We start from the raw sequence: 16,202 nt of genomic DNA, 5'->3' as shown, positions 1-16,202 counted from the left end.
AAATTAATTTGTGAGTCCTTAGAGTACCATAACCCTATAGTTTGTGTACCATTTAAGTATCTAAGGATTCTTTTAACAGCATTCAAATGAGATTCCTTAGGATTAGATTGATATCTGCACATAAGCAAACACTAAACATGATATCAGGCCTACTTGCAGTTAAATAGAATAATAATGAGCCAATATACCTCTATAGTATTTTAAGTCTACGCTTTTACCTTCATCATCCTTGTCAAGCTTACATGAGGGACTCATTGGTGTGCCAATTGGTTTTGCAGTTCTCCATTCCAAATCTTTTGAGTAGTTCCTTGGATGTACTTGCTTTGAGGTGATGGAGTTCCCTCTTTTGATTGTTTGATTTGGAGTCCGAGGAAGAAGGTGAGTTCTCCCATCATGCTTCATCTCGAACTCTCCCTGCATAAGCTTAGCAAAGTCTTGACAAAGGGATTCATTAGTAGACCCAAAAATTATGTCATCAACATAAATTTGTATAATTAGCATATCATTTTGGTTTCTTTAATAAATAGGGTTGTATCTACATTGCCTCTTGAGAAACCATTATTTAGTAGAAATTTGCTTAGGCCTTTCATACCATGCTCTAGGTGCTTGTTTTAGACCATATAAAGCTTTATTTAATCTAAAGACATGATTGGGAAAAGCATGATTTTCAAATCCAGGGGGTTGTTCTACATATACTTCTTTAGAAATATATCCATTTAAAAATACACTTTTAACATCCATTTGAAAATAGTTTGAATTTTCATAAAGCAAGCCATAAGCAAGTAGAAGTCTAATGGCTTCTAATCTAGCAACAGGTGCAAAAGTTTCATCAAAATCAATTCCTTCTTCTTGATTATATCCCTTAGCAACCAGTCTTGCTTTATTTCTAATTACATTTTCATGCTCATCTAATTTGTTTCTAAAGACCCATTTTGTGCCTATTATTGAATAATCTTTAGGTCTTGTTACTAAGGTCCAAACATTATTTCTTTCAAATTGATTAAGTTCTTCTTGCATAGCATTAATCCAGTTATGATCATTTTCAGCCTCTTTCAAAAGTTTTAGGTTCAAGTTGAGATACAAATGCACAATGATTAAGTACATCTCTAAGTGAAGAACGGGTTTTTACCCCATGCATAGGATCACCAATTATTAAACTCCTTAGGGTGGTTGTGAACATACCTCCATTCCTTGGGTAAGTCATTTGTACCTTGTGGTTGTTCTTGAATTTCTTCACCTTTCTCATTTTGTTTGTCTTCTTGATCCTTGTCTTCTGGAGTTGCTGAGTCTTTCAGAGTGATCTCCTTCATATCTTCTATTAGTGGATCTGCATCATCAACACCCTCATTCTTCCTTGAAGGAAGATCGTTAGATTCATCAAAGACAACATGTATGGACTCCTCAACTACTCAAGTTCTTTTGTTGAACACTCTAAATGTTTTACTAGTGGAGGAGTAACCTAGAAAGATTGCTTCATCTGATTTTGCATCAAATTTATCAAGTTTTTCTTTGCCATTATTTAATACAAAACATCGGCAACCAAAAACATGAAAATATGCAATATTTGGTTTTCTTCCTTTCCAAAGTTCATAGGGGGTTTTCTTTTAAAAATTGTCCTAATTAAAGCACGATTTAAAATGTAACATGCTGTGTTAATAGCTTCTGCCCAAAAATATCTTGGAAGGTTGCTTTCACAAAGCATGGTACGGGCCATTTCTTCTAAGATTCTGTTTTTCCTTTCAACTACCCCATTCTGTTGGGGTGTCCTAGGAGCAGAGAAGTTATGGCCAATTCCATTTTCATCACAAAAATTTTCAAAATCTTGATTTTCAAATTCAGTTCCATGATCACTTCTAATATTTTGAATTGAAAACCCTTTTTCATTAGAGACTTTTCGATGAAATTTAGTGAAAATATGAAAAGTTTCATTTTTGTGAGCTAAAAAGAAAATCCAAGTAAAACGAGAGTAATCATCTATTATTACAAATCCATATCGTTTTCCTCCTAGACTAGTGGTTCTAGTTGGTCCAAATAAATCCATATGTAAGAGCTCTAAAGGTCTAGAAGTTGAAACAGTGTTTTTGGGTTTAAATGATACTCTAGTTTGTTTACCTAATTGGCATGCATCACAAATTCTATCCTTTTCAAAATTCAGTTTTGGCAAACCGAGAACTAAATCCTTTTTAATTAATTTTGAGAGAGAATGCATGCTAATGTGTGCAAGTCTACGATGCCACAGCCAACTAGTCTAATTATTTTAGCATTTAAGGAAACTAGGCATTGCATGTCTAATTTTGTTAAATCATTCAAGTCTACCATATAAACATTGCCATGCCTATGTCCTATAAATTTAATGCCATCGTTAATAGGACTCGTCACAATGCAAACAGATGATTCAAAACTTACTTTATACCCTTTATCACAGAATTGACTAATGCTAAGTAAGTTATGCTTTAAACCTTTAACTAATAAAACATTCTCAATGTATTTGGAGGGAGTGATACCAATGTTACCTATCCCGATGATCTTTCCTTTGCCATTATCTCCAAAGGTGACCATCCCTCCATCCTTAGCATCAAGCGTGATGAATTGTGATTCATCACCAGTCATGTGTCTCGAGCATCCGCTGTCAAGATACCATTTCCTGTTTTCTTCTTGGGATGCTAGACACACCTGCAAGCAAAGGTCACGTTTCTGTCTTAGGTACCCAAGCTTTCTTGGATCCTTTCAGGTTAGTCAGAATGGTTCCTTTTGGAACCCATATTTTCTTTGTGTTTGCGTATTTGTTAATAAGACATGTGTATGATTTATGTCCTATTCTTCCACATTTAAAACAAGTAATATTTGTAGACTTGTTACTTGAATAATTTACATAAATATCCTTCAGAAATTTTTGTTTCTTCAGGGGTTTATAACCAAGTCCAGCCTTATCATATATAGCTTTCTGATTTTCAAGGATCATATTTAGTTTGTTTGAACTTAAGGTGAACTTATCTACTATAGATTTCAGCTTGTTCATTTCATCCTTTAAGTTTTGATTTTCTTGAATCAAGGTGAATTTTTCAATTGAAAGATTTTCAGTTTGTTTCACTAAGGACTGATTTTCCAATTTCAGCTCTTTATTTTTCTTCCCTAGTTTCTTTAATTCATCAATTGAATCATAGAATGCTTCATGCAATTCTTCAAAAGTAACTTCACTAGTGGATTCAGAAGTTACCTCATTTTCGTGTGCCATCAGGCACAGGTTGGCTTGTTCTGTTGAGGTTTTCTCGTCGGAGCTTGAGTCATCACTCGCACTTCAGGTCGCCATCATTGCCTTCTTTTTGAACTTCTTTGGACCTTTCTTCAATGTGGACATTCGGATCTGAAATGTCCTGGCATTTTGCACTCGTAGCATATAGGGGGTTGATCTTTCTCCTTTTCTTTGCTTTGATCCCCTTTTGTGAATTTCTTTCTCATCCCCTGTTTCCTTTTTCTTAGAAACTTCTTAAATTTTCGGGTGATGAGAGCCATCTCTTCATCCTGTTCTTCATCTTCAGATTCATTCGTTTCATAATCAGGCGAAGTTGTGGATTTGAGGGCAATGGTTCTTTTCTTTTTGACTTCATCCTCTTGATGTTGCTTCATGCTAAGTTCATGAGTCATCAAGGATCCAAGAAGCTCTTCTAGAGGTAGAGTGTTTAAATCCTTTGCTTCTTGGATGGCAGTCACCTTGGCTTCCCAAGTTCTTGGCAGTGACCTGAGAATCTTCCTTACAAGTTCACTGTTAGTATAAGATTTGCCAAGACTCTTTAAACCATTGATTATATCAGTAAAACGAGTAAACATAGCAGTTATGGACTCATCATGCTCTATTTTGAACAATTCATATTTATGTACAAGCATGTTTATTTTAGACTCTTTTACTTGATTTGTTCCCTCATGGGTGACTTCTAACCTATCCCATATTTCTTTAGCAGATGCACAAGTAGAAATGCGATTGAATTCACTAGCATCTAGTGCACAATAAAGAACATTCATAGCTTTGGCATTTAATTGTGCCAATTTCTTGTCAACCTCATCCCATTCTTTCTCGGGTTTGGTTGACTCCTCACCGTCTATAATCTTGGTGGGTGTGTGAGGACCATTCACTATGATACTCCACATATCATAGTCGAGTGCTTGTATGAAAATCTTCATCCGAGCTTTCCAATAGGTGTAATTAGACCCATTGAAAAGTGGAGGTCGGTTTGTTGATTGCCCCTCGGCTAGAGAAGTACCAACATGGGTTGCCATAGATCTTTGGCTCTTTGATTATTAGATCAAAGAAGGGCTAGAGCACCGGCTCTGATATCACTTGTTGCCCAGCTATGCAACCCAAGAGGGGGGGTGAATTGGGTTTCTAAAAAATTTTAAGCCCAACAGATTACTTATGAAGAACAAAACAAAGACTTTAATTCAATATTAATTCCCTAAGGCAGGAATGCAAGAATATAATAAAGAAATAAAGTGAAGAGATAAAGCACACCATAAACACAAGGATTTATAGTGGTTCGGTGCTAACCTTGCACCTACATCCACTCCCCAAGATCCTACTTGGGAATTTCAATCCACTATCCTTTGTATTCAACTCGAATACAAAACGTCGGAAACTCCGACACTAGCTATCCCAAGCTAGATCACTTATTTCCCGGGTACAAGTAAACCCAAAACACTCCGATTTCAGGTTCGGATCAACCTTTCCTTATTTTGGAAATCCTCCAAAAACAAGAACAAAAACTCACAAAGAGTAAGAAAATTTAGAGCACAAATTAATACAATAACAGCTCCTTAAATGAGCGAATATAACAATAAAAGCTTTACTCAAATGAAGAACCCCTTTTTCGGATTTTCTCAAAGTGGATGAACGCTTGAATGCTTGAGAAGAGGTTGATTGTTGATTGAAGATCTCTTGAAAGCTTTGAACGATCTCTAGATCAAGGTTGAAACAATAGGCGTGAAGAATTCTCTCCTTGAAAGCTCTTGCTTTTCTCTTTCACAATCTCTCTGGTATATTGTGGATCCTCTCTCTTTTTCTTTTTGGATTTTTCATTGATCTCAGGCTTTTTCGTGCAGATTTCGGATCCTCTCTTCTGTTCTTCTCGTTTTTTTTAATTTCACGTTTGATCCGCTATTTAATCTGCAATTTCTTTCACCATTTTAAGCATTTTGTAGCATTAGAAGCAAGAGAAAACAATTTAGGTAGATAAAGAGCCGTTAGAGCAATTTTAGGAAGCATAAATGGCAATTAAAACGGGCAAAAAAATAGCCGTTGCTGACATTTTTCGTCGCAGGGGTCGACTCATGAGTCGACTCATGCATCAGGAGTCGACTCATGAGTCGACTTCTGTTGCACAGACCAGAAGGTCTGATTTGTGGATTTTTCGGCTCAAATCAGCAGAGGTCGACTCATGAGTCGACTCATGCCTTGTGGGTCGACTCATGAGTCGACTCACAGGTCGTGCCAAGTCAAAAATCCAGCGTGCCATGGGAATTTTTTGCGTGCCAATCAGCTCATAGTGCCATGAGTTGACTCATGAGTCGACTCATGCACTTCAAACCTTCATAACTTCAAAAATATAAGTCCAAACACAATGAAATTTTCACCAATAGATTTCAAATCATTTATTCTACCAAATGGTACTATCAAATCAGGATTTTAGTGAAATTACGATTTTGCCCTTGAAGAGCATAAGGACTTTTTCATTTTTAAAATTATTTGTATCCCTTCAATCTGCTTTGTAATCATCAAAATCAATCTAGGAGCAACAGAGGGCCTCGAGGAAGATTTCATGGATAGGAGAGATGGCGTGTGGGATTTGAAAGAGGAGTAAGAGACTTGGCAGAAAGATCTTACGGATGGGAGAAATGGCTTGATGAGAAAGATAATGGATGGAAAAATTTGATGAAGAAGAAAAAGGATATGAACGGTCACAAAGGATCTTTCTCAGGCATATATTTTATTTTATTTTATTTTTATTATTTTAGTTATGGAACTAACAGACTTTGTTAGTAGGAGAAATTCAATCCTTATTTGACTTTTAGGTTTTTTCTTTAAGATGTGAAAAAAAAATGTGGCATAAAACTAGACCCACATCGTATGATGGCCTATAGTGCCCGCCCCATATGATTTTTGTTTTCATACTTGTATCTTGTTATGAAGATATCTATTTTTGTATTTGGACATGGTGCCAATATCCATATATGGCTCAAGAAAAATTCGAAAGAGAAATCCCTATCTTCATCTATCAAATATGCAGTTAGCTACTCAGTCCATCTATAAAGAAATCTCACCCTAGCCGCACCGCACCACCCCACCACATCCTCCTTCCCCACCTTTTATTAATTCGATTTGCTATGAGGCCAAGTCTAAGTAACTTTATACAAAATTGAGCTGCAGTCGGGCTACTTAGCCCTAAAATAATGGTTGTGGAAAAAAATTGAATCGGATTCTGTTGCGAGCAAGTCTTTGGCAGCACAGTTTTATTGTTATTATGTTATTTTATGGTGCTCTCATATTTCAGTCTTGGACACCATCACTATTTTTTTTAGAGAATAATATTGGGAGCATCATAAAATATTTCATAAAAAATAATTGAAGAATTAACCATGTGAGCTCGGAACCCAACTTTTGGAAGTGGTTGCATGGTCTAGTTGTTCAGCCTACTCTACAGAAATGGGTTTCACTTATCAATGGATGATAAGCTGAGGAGATATAATGCACCATAGAATTGGGTTGTGATATAGCTTGGATTCACCATTGCAATTTTTTTGTCCAACAACTCAGCTTATTAAATCAAACGATGACATATATTTAGCGAAATCAACAGACGATCAAATCTTCGAATAATCAGCAAATAGTTATAGCATAGCTTGGTGATTTCAATCCCTCTAGAAAGGCATATCATAATCGGTCAGCGGACAAGAAACTGTTTAAACCATAATGTATGTCCTCATCGCCCCAATTAATGGATAAGGATAAAGCTTAACTACGCATCTGCTAATCTTGTGATCTCAATCATGCAAATTTTCATCTTCCTCTTTATAAATACCAGGCACAAGGGACCCTTAGATATGACAAAGAAAATTCCCATACAATATTTCTCTCTTTCAATTCTCCTATTCCTCTCGAAACTCTATCTTACTTAAATATTGGAGGATCCTTATCAGACATGTTCTAGCAACCCTCTGATTGTTTTCTATGGTTGCAATCCACACCAACACCATATCAAGCTCTCCAACCTCACGAGTAGAGCAACCTATTTGTCCATCCTGTCATTTTTAGCAGTAGCAAATTGGCGTTAGAGTAAGGGCTCTCTTCCTCTTTTTTTTAAAGATTCCCTAAAGATCTGAGAGAGAGAAATGAAGTTTGGATGAAGCAACCACAACTCTACTAATTAGCCCTAACAAAAGTCCCATAACTCCCAGCCTAGCCCTCCATAGTCTCCAACTTTGCAATTGGCTTTCAAAGCAATAATTGTGAGCAATTTAATATGCTCATCCAACGAATATAGAACTAGCAAATGACCATTGCATAACCAGCTTGACAAGACAGTTCGGTATAGAATAAATACTATTTGTCATCATGAAAATTCTAGCCACCGCTAGGAAGATGGTTTTCTTGATGCTCATTCTGAGATGGGCTTTAGCCTGAAAGACTCAAAATCGCTCCAGTCAGAACGAAGCTGACCACAATTGGAGAATCATGGAGATGAACCTCAAGATCAATAGCCCTAAGAGAGAGGCAACCCGACTAGGGAGAAGACTTGGAGATGACCATTGAACCACCTTCTTCTGAGGCAATCATGGAGGAAGACTATCGAAAAGTTTTCAAATGCCCTAGCTCTAGATGTATGATGGCACTTTAGACTCAATGGATCATCTCGAGAGCTTCATGATGCTTCAAGGGATAATAGATTAGCTTTATGTTGAACTTTCTCAATTGTTCTAAGGATAGTAGGATGCCTTTGGTTCTCTAGTCTCCTTATCGGGATCCATTTACTCTTAGATCAACTTAGCTAATAGTTCATGGTTCACTTCATAAGCAAAGGGAAGAGGCCTAGAGATGAAAGGGATGACCACCGTGACCAAGGAGCCCACCGCCAATGTTTGACAGATATACTCCTCTCAGTGCACCCATAACTTAGATCACAATAGAGATGCCATGTTGGGAATATCTACAATGGGTGAAGAAGATGATAACCCCTTCAAACATCAGGAATCCATGAAAGTGCTGCCATTTCTATAAGGATCATGATGATGATACTAAGAAATGTGTTCAACTAAAGGATGAAATTAAAGGTCTTATCTATCATGGGCATCTCAATCGGTGTGTTGAAAATTGATGCCGAGAGGAGGGAGCATGATGAGATAGGTACTCATTTGGAAAGCTGGAGCATTGCTGACCCATAGTGGGGGTCATTAACATAGTCTTAGGAGGACCTATAGTAGGAGGGTCAAGCTCGTCGGCTAGGATGAACAACGCTTGATTAGCTTGATCTAGGGATTCATCCCTGAAGAGATCAAGATCCGAGGAGGTTATATCATTCTTGGATGCCAACTTGAAGAAGGTACAAGTCCCCCATGATGATGCAGTTGTAATTTCTTTTATGATAGCAAACTAAGATGTACAATAGGTTTAATAGATAATGAAAGTTCAACAAATATCTTATTTTGTGAAGCCCTCCAAAAAATGAACCTATCAGTAGATCGGCTCAAGAAACTTGACTCTCCATTAGTTGATTTCTCTAGAGACTTGCTACCAGTGGAGGGAATAATCACCCTTTTAGTCACAATTGGTAACGAACCTCAAAAAGCAACTGCCATGTTAAGCTTTTTGGTCATCAAAGTTTCCTTAGCATACAATGCAATCCTTGATTGGCTTGGATGAAGCATGATAGAAGCTGTGGTATCTACTTACCACTTATGATCAGATTCCCTATTAGTAATGAGTTGGCAAGGCTAGTGATGATTAGGTGGTGGCTCAATAATGCTATATGGCCATCCTTTGGAAAACACCAAATGATCGGAGACATTGCCCATTGAAGGCCTACATGTCCAAAATAAGCAAAAGGAACAGCATAGAGAACCAACCAAGGAACTCCTCACCATCCCACTCTTTGACAAGGATGATAATCGAGCATCTAGATCCACTTCATGCTCGATAAGAAAACAAAGGATCAGCTCATCCAGTTCCTTTGCTCCAATACCGATATGTTTGCTTGGTCAGCCATTGATATGCTAAGTATAGATTCTTCTGCCATAATATATATGTTAAATGTTGACCCCAAGCATCGATCAGTATGTCAGAAGAATAGGAGCTTCTCCCCAAGCAACAACAAGCCATAGACAAAGAGGTTGGCAAGCTCTTGGAGGCTAGGATCATGCATGAAGTCGACTATCCATCCAAAATAGATAGCCAATGTGGTGCTCATCAAAAAAGCCAACAAATGTTGAAGTGACTGCATTGACTTTACTAACATCAACAAGACTTGTCCAAAATATAGTTTTTCTTTTTCGAAGATCGATCAGTTACTTGATGCCACTTAGAATCATCAGCTTCATGGATGCATTCTTAGATTATAATCATATCAGAATGTATTCTAATGATGAGGAGAAGATGCATGGCATTCATCAATGTTAGCCAAGAAATTGATTTTGATGATGTCAAAAGAGTTTGAATATAAATTATAGTTACTAATAATGTTTGTGAGTGATTGTAGGATTTTTTATAATACTTAATAGTCAATCTCATTCAAGCAAAAATTTTCTCAAAATTTGAGTAAATTCATATTCTTAAAATTAAAATTTCAAATTATGGAAGTAAAATAACTGAGTTCAACATGAAAAAAATTTGAAAAAGAAAAGTCTAGCCTAGAAAGACTTCTCAACAAGATTATCTATTCAAAAATTAATTTTGAGAGGCAAGTCTAGCCTAAAATATCTTTGAACAAAGAAAGTTGCTAAAAAATAGAGAGAATTGCTTTTGGCATGTCCGGCATGCCTCTAAGTTCATGATAGAAACTTAACTGATCCAATTTTGTTTGAGAGAAAAGATAGAAGGATGTGAAATTTAGATTTTTTTTCTTAGCTGATCAAGTATTTTTCTAAGCCAACTAAGATAGGATAATTATCGACTCATGTAAATGGATAGATGGCTCAGTCTTAGATTCAGATTGAAGACAGAAGAATGAAGATTTCGGATACCTTCCTGAGCCAACCATGAAAATAAGATAGCGAATCAAGATAGAAATAAAATTCACCGACTCAAAGAATAGATTAGTTGACTCAGTCTCATAGACAGAAGAAGATAGAAAGAAGTAAAAATTCATAAGTTATCTGAGTCAATTCAGAAAATATGTTAGCCAACTCAGTTATGGAGTTAACCGACTAAGAAGATATCTGAGCTAATTTGACTTAGACAGATAGAACAGAGTACTTAGAGCTGATTAGAGTTTCACTTAGCCGACTCAGTACTTCATCTTAGCCGACTAAGATTTTGAATGAGTCAACTCATAGAATTCTGACAGCATAACAACTAGTTTTTTAAAAATTTTCAAATAACCATATTTTATATCTAATGACTATTTTTGAGCTTTCAATAGCTAGAGCATTAATTCCAACCATTTTTGAGGCCATAAATGTGGAGAATTCAAATGGGGAACTAATCTCTTGGAGCAATAAGTAAGCTATTCAACAAGAAAGTGAGAGATAGAAAAAGAGAGGAAGGCATTCAAAAAGCTTTCAATTTTTACCTTCCCATATTTATACAATACAAAAGAGAGGAAGTATGTACTTACTTGAGCTAGCAACTACGGAGCAAAAGCATTCAAGTCTCTATCAATCCTCTCCTGGCATTCAAGGAAGAAGTCAAAGTATTCAAGAGCTCAACCACTCTGACTTCTTCAAGAGTTAAGAGATTTTATTCTTTATACTTAAATTCTTGTATATTCTTCTTTATTTATTGGGATAAGTTTTTTGGAGAAGAAATGTGATTTTTGAGAGTTAATCCAAATCAAAAATTGGATGTTATAAGATTTTAGTTGGTGAGCCAAAAAAAATAACTAAATTGATTGTGAGCTTGAGAAAATAATTAGTTATAAGATTGAGTCCGAGAAAACCAACTAGGTTAGATTGTGAACCCGTGAAAATAATCGAATTATAATCTTATGGATTATAGTTCAAATTCTGAAGTGGATTGACTTGAAAAGTAGATGTATGTATTGAGTTGAGAACTGAACTACTATAAATTTCTTATGTTTGTGACAGTGTGATTGTCTTTTAACTTTTATTCTTTGTTGCTCATTTATTTTCTACTAAGCATTGTACAAATATTTTTAAAATTATTTTTAAGCATAAATTCTTTTCAAATATTTTAAGAAACCAAATTCATCCTCCCTATTGGGTTGCTGCCTCTGAAAATGAATCACCAATGAGGGACTATACTGCCATAGGATAACGCTATTTGGACTAAAGAATGCTAGAGCCATGTACCAATGGCTGGTTGATCAAGTCTTCAAAGATAGATTGGCCAGAATATAGAGGTATATGTGGTTGACATACTTATGAAAGACCAAAAGGCCGAACATCATGTCACTGACTTGCATGAAGCCTTCCTAAATATGAGGAAGTATAATATAAAGCTTAATTTGAGCAAGTTCACATTTGTAGTTACCTCAAGAAAGTTGCTAGGCTCTTTAATGACTTAGTGAGGAATTGAAGCCAATCTAGAGAATATCTTAAGGGTGTTGGCAATGTCTATTCTGAAGATGGTGAAAGAGATCTAGTGGCTCATCGGACGAATAACAGCTTCAATCCAATTCTTGTCTAGATTGGCTGAAAGATGCTTTGACTCGAATTACCATGGAGAATGCATAGAACCTCATTTGGAAATCCATCATTTGATAATTAAAAATTTTTCCAGCCTCATCATCGATAATGGTTGATAATTTCATAATACCTAATTTAAAAAATTCTATTCCAAAATCGACATCGAACATCGACTAACCTAGGTCAGTCACTCTCAAGGTGATGGAGAGGCTGAGGTAACTATTGCCCAGAAAGGTAGCAACGCAAGAGAGGGGTGATAGGGTTCTTTCAAAAATTTTAATTAACTAAATATCTAAACAAGTATATGCTTCAAATTAAACTAATTTGAGTGTTTGTGAATATAAACAATGTGTAATAGAGGAATAAGTAAAACTATGTAAGAATTAAAATGATACAAGATAGGTAAAACAATAGAGCAAAAGGCATAATACAAACATAAAATGATTTATAATGATTTGGTGTAACCCTGCACCTATTTTCACTCTTCAAAAGCTCCTTAAAAATTTTACTATAATCTTTCTGATTATAGCGCATGTTTATTTTATCCGAGATCATAAATAAATTCAGTTGATTTTTGAGATCATCAATCATAACCTATATGCTGGTTATTTTTCAGACTCACAATCAATCCAGTTGGCTTTATGGCTCACCAATCAAAATCTAACAAGTCCAATTTCAGACTTGGATGGGTCTTAACTTCAAATTTTTTTCTCCCAAAGAAACTTGAAAAGAAAACAAAAATATAAGATGCAGAATTTCAACATAAATAAAAAAAAATAAACTTTTTTAAGCCCAAAAAAGTTGCTGATGAATTGCACAAAAGATGCTTCAAGTTCTCTTGAATGATGCTTGAGAAGATATGGAAGAAGTTGATGATGATCACTCTTTAAAAGCTCTCAAATCTGTGCACTTGATCCCTCTTTTTTTTTATTTTTCAAGGATATTCAATGATCCTCACTCAATTTGATGATTTTTTATTTTTGATCCACTTGGCTATCTTTTTAATTGATTCTCTAGCTTTTAATATGCTTGAAAGTTGCTGGACAGTGAGTTTTGACCGTTGGAAGGGCTGAATAACTGTTAGAAGCAAAAATTAGTTATTAGAGAAGTACTGAGAAACTATCATTATGCCTATCAAAAGTACTTGAGTCGGCTCGAAATGATTTCGAGCCGGCTCGATTCTCAAGTCAAAAAAATTAGACTCTCTCTTTCTAAGAGAGTCGATTTGGATTGACTTCGAGTTGACTCAACCTTAAAAATTTGAAAATCATCTTTCTATCTGTCTGAGAAAGTTGGCTTGGATCTTCTTTAAGCTGGTTCAACTTCATGTTAAGCCTTTGTGCTAGTGTTTAGAGTGTGTCAAAGTCGACTCGATTCCATCAGGAGTCGACTTGACCTCTTCAAGCTTGCTTTTCCCAAGTAATTTGACTCCAATTTTAATCCTTGACTCAAATGCTTTCAAATAATATTTACTTCTTTCAATTTCATTTTCTTCATAATGAGCCATTCAAACTTATGAGAACTTATTCTTTTAAGTACTTTGTCTTGGCATTTTGAGAGGATTTTTTTCAAGCATGCTTTCTTCATTAAGAATACTTTAGAAGTCCTACATTTACTCTTGAAATACATGATTAGTATTATAATTACTCAATATTTTATAATCATCAAAATTAATTATAAGGTCAACAATTTCTCTCTTTTTGATGATGATAAAATTTTGATATATGCATAAATAAATATAATATATTTTAATTAATTTATAATATAAATATAAAGTAAATAAATAAATACTTTTAAATATTTATGAATGTTACCATTATATTCAAGAGTACATATATCCAAAATTATATTCAATATAACATATTTATTTCATATGATTTTCTCAAGTAAGCAAATGAGTATCTCAAGCATAATGAATCAAGTGATCAACTCAAGCATTCCAAGTATATGATCATCTTAAACATATACTCAACATAACTCTTTCTCTTTTTGACAGCATCAAAAAGCATGAGAAAGAAATTTAAAATAATCATCAAAATTAATTTAAATCAAATATACATACATTCAATTTTTAAAATTTGATTTGAGTTTTTTTCCTTTCAAATTCAACTTGAATTTAATTTTTAAATTTAGACTAAGACTTCTTCCTTTTTTAGATACTAAGATAGATCATTCAAAAATATATCATAAGAATTTATTTCAAACAATGTAATAGCAAGAATATAGCCATAGAAATTCAGATTTGCGATAGCATACTTTTCTTTTGCCAAAAAATAAAATGATGAAATTTAAAACAGAATAAATTATTTGATATCAATTATGAGAATTATGATACCAATTAAAAGAAGTTTGAATTTATTTTTTAAAAAAAATGATCAAATTAAAATTGAAAACAATCAATTTAATTCTTCTAGATATCAAATATTTTGAGATTCAAACCAAATAGCAACTATCCAAAAAGAATTATCTCTCTTCTTTTCATCAATATAGAATTAAAGACATATCTCTCCGATTTTGAATAAAGTTGATATATGAAGCAGATTTTTAAATTTAATTACAAATAGGCGTTGAGCTTTAAGGATTCAAGAAGGATAAAACTTTTCAGAATAAAAAATTTTGAGAATCAAGGCCAAGCATATGAAGTATTTAGAAAGTTTATTTATTTTTTAATAAATATTAATCAATTAAATTTAGAAAAGATATCATGAATATATTAGAGAAAATCTATAGTCCTAACATATAGTATCAGAGCAAAATAAGAGTAAAATAAGCTTAGAATAAAACATTCATTTTCTTTTGGCCAACAAATAGAGCAAAGAGGTACAAGACAATAGTAGTTTGTTAGATATCAATTGGAGATAAAAAAATATTTCAAAATCATTTCTCAAAAATGATCCATCTTAGTAAAATATGAAAATATATTTCAAATTCAGCTTGATACCAATAGAATATGCAAAGTATATCATAAAAAGATTTTCAATTATTCTTCAATATGATCATCTCTTCTTTTTCTTAAGAAATATCAAGCAGTTCAGTTCAGAAAAGATATAAAATTTTTCTAATTTATCTCAAACAACATCATATCAGGAATAAAATTATGCAAAACTAGATTTGAGATAAAAACATTCTTTTTTTTTGCCAAAAGAAAAAAAATCAATGAAATACAAGGCAAATAATAAGCTATTTGATACCAATTGATTAAAACTATTTTTTTAAAATATCTAGCTTTAAAGATAAATGACACTTTTCTTAAAATATTTTTCATAATATTGATTTCAAAAGATTTAAGAAGAGCATTTTTTTTAAATATATTTTTTGATATCAATCAATGAGAACAAAGTATCAACATTCATTAATAAATATTTTTTTAGATCAACAATGATTTCTTCATTCCAATTAATTATTAAAAACTAATAACATGATCAAAATATGTGAAGTATAAATAGTTGCTCAAAATGAATTAAATGATTTAAATCACAAGAATGCTTAAATAAATCCATAGGACAAGCAAAATATAAAAGTTTATCAATAAATTTTCTTTCAAATTCAAAAATAATTTCTCTTATAATATTTAAATAATATATTCTCTCCCTATTTTTCATAATAAATACAAAAAAATATTTTTCTCAATTTTTCCCCTAGCTATTTTAGGCAGTAAATGCTAGAAGGTTCTATGTTTCGTAATTCTCTCCCTTTATTTTGCAAACAAAGCAATTATTCAATTAAGTAATAATTTCTCCCCCTTAGTTTTATAAATAAGGCAATTGTTCAATTAATCAACTAAACATAAGTAAGGGCATCAGGCACATTATATTTGAAGAAAAAGTTATATTTCATTAATAAGTAAAACATGATCATAACAAATGATAGAAGAATGAAAATATATAAGATGTATGAGAGCTATATCTATCAAAAGGTGGATTGCTAGGATCACTAAAGATCTAAGAAATGAATCCTAGAATCCTAAGCAAGGATAGGTCACGGTAATCCTAAAATGAAGGTTTGGCTAGGTAGAAGGAGAGGATGATTTGATGTCTCCAGATGCTATCTCCAAACATCCTCTCTCATTAAGTGTTCAAATCAATCTTTCTGACTTCGCTCTGACCAAAATAGAGCCTCCAACAAATCTCACCTCATCTGTTGTGCTATATCTCTAAAGCCTGCATAAAGAAGTGACGATCCTGGAGAAAACTCTCTTAATAAATGTATCCTCATCCAGTCTATCGGATAGTTATGAGCTACTCTCTGGATGGCTGGTCTATGAAGAAGAAGTGATCTCTCATACTGCTCTATTGGTTTCTCAGTTCTGATATCTGCTAGAATAGATTCTGCTATAGGAGTCTCATCATCATCAT

This window comes from Elaeis guineensis, chromosome 2 (assembly GCF_000442705.2).
Source record: "Elaeis guineensis isolate ETL-2024a chromosome 2, EG11, whole genome shotgun sequence".
Taxonomy (NCBI): Eukaryota; Viridiplantae; Streptophyta; class Magnoliopsida; order Arecales; family Arecaceae; genus Elaeis; species Elaeis guineensis.
Note: the sequence above shows the minus strand (reverse complement) of the source record.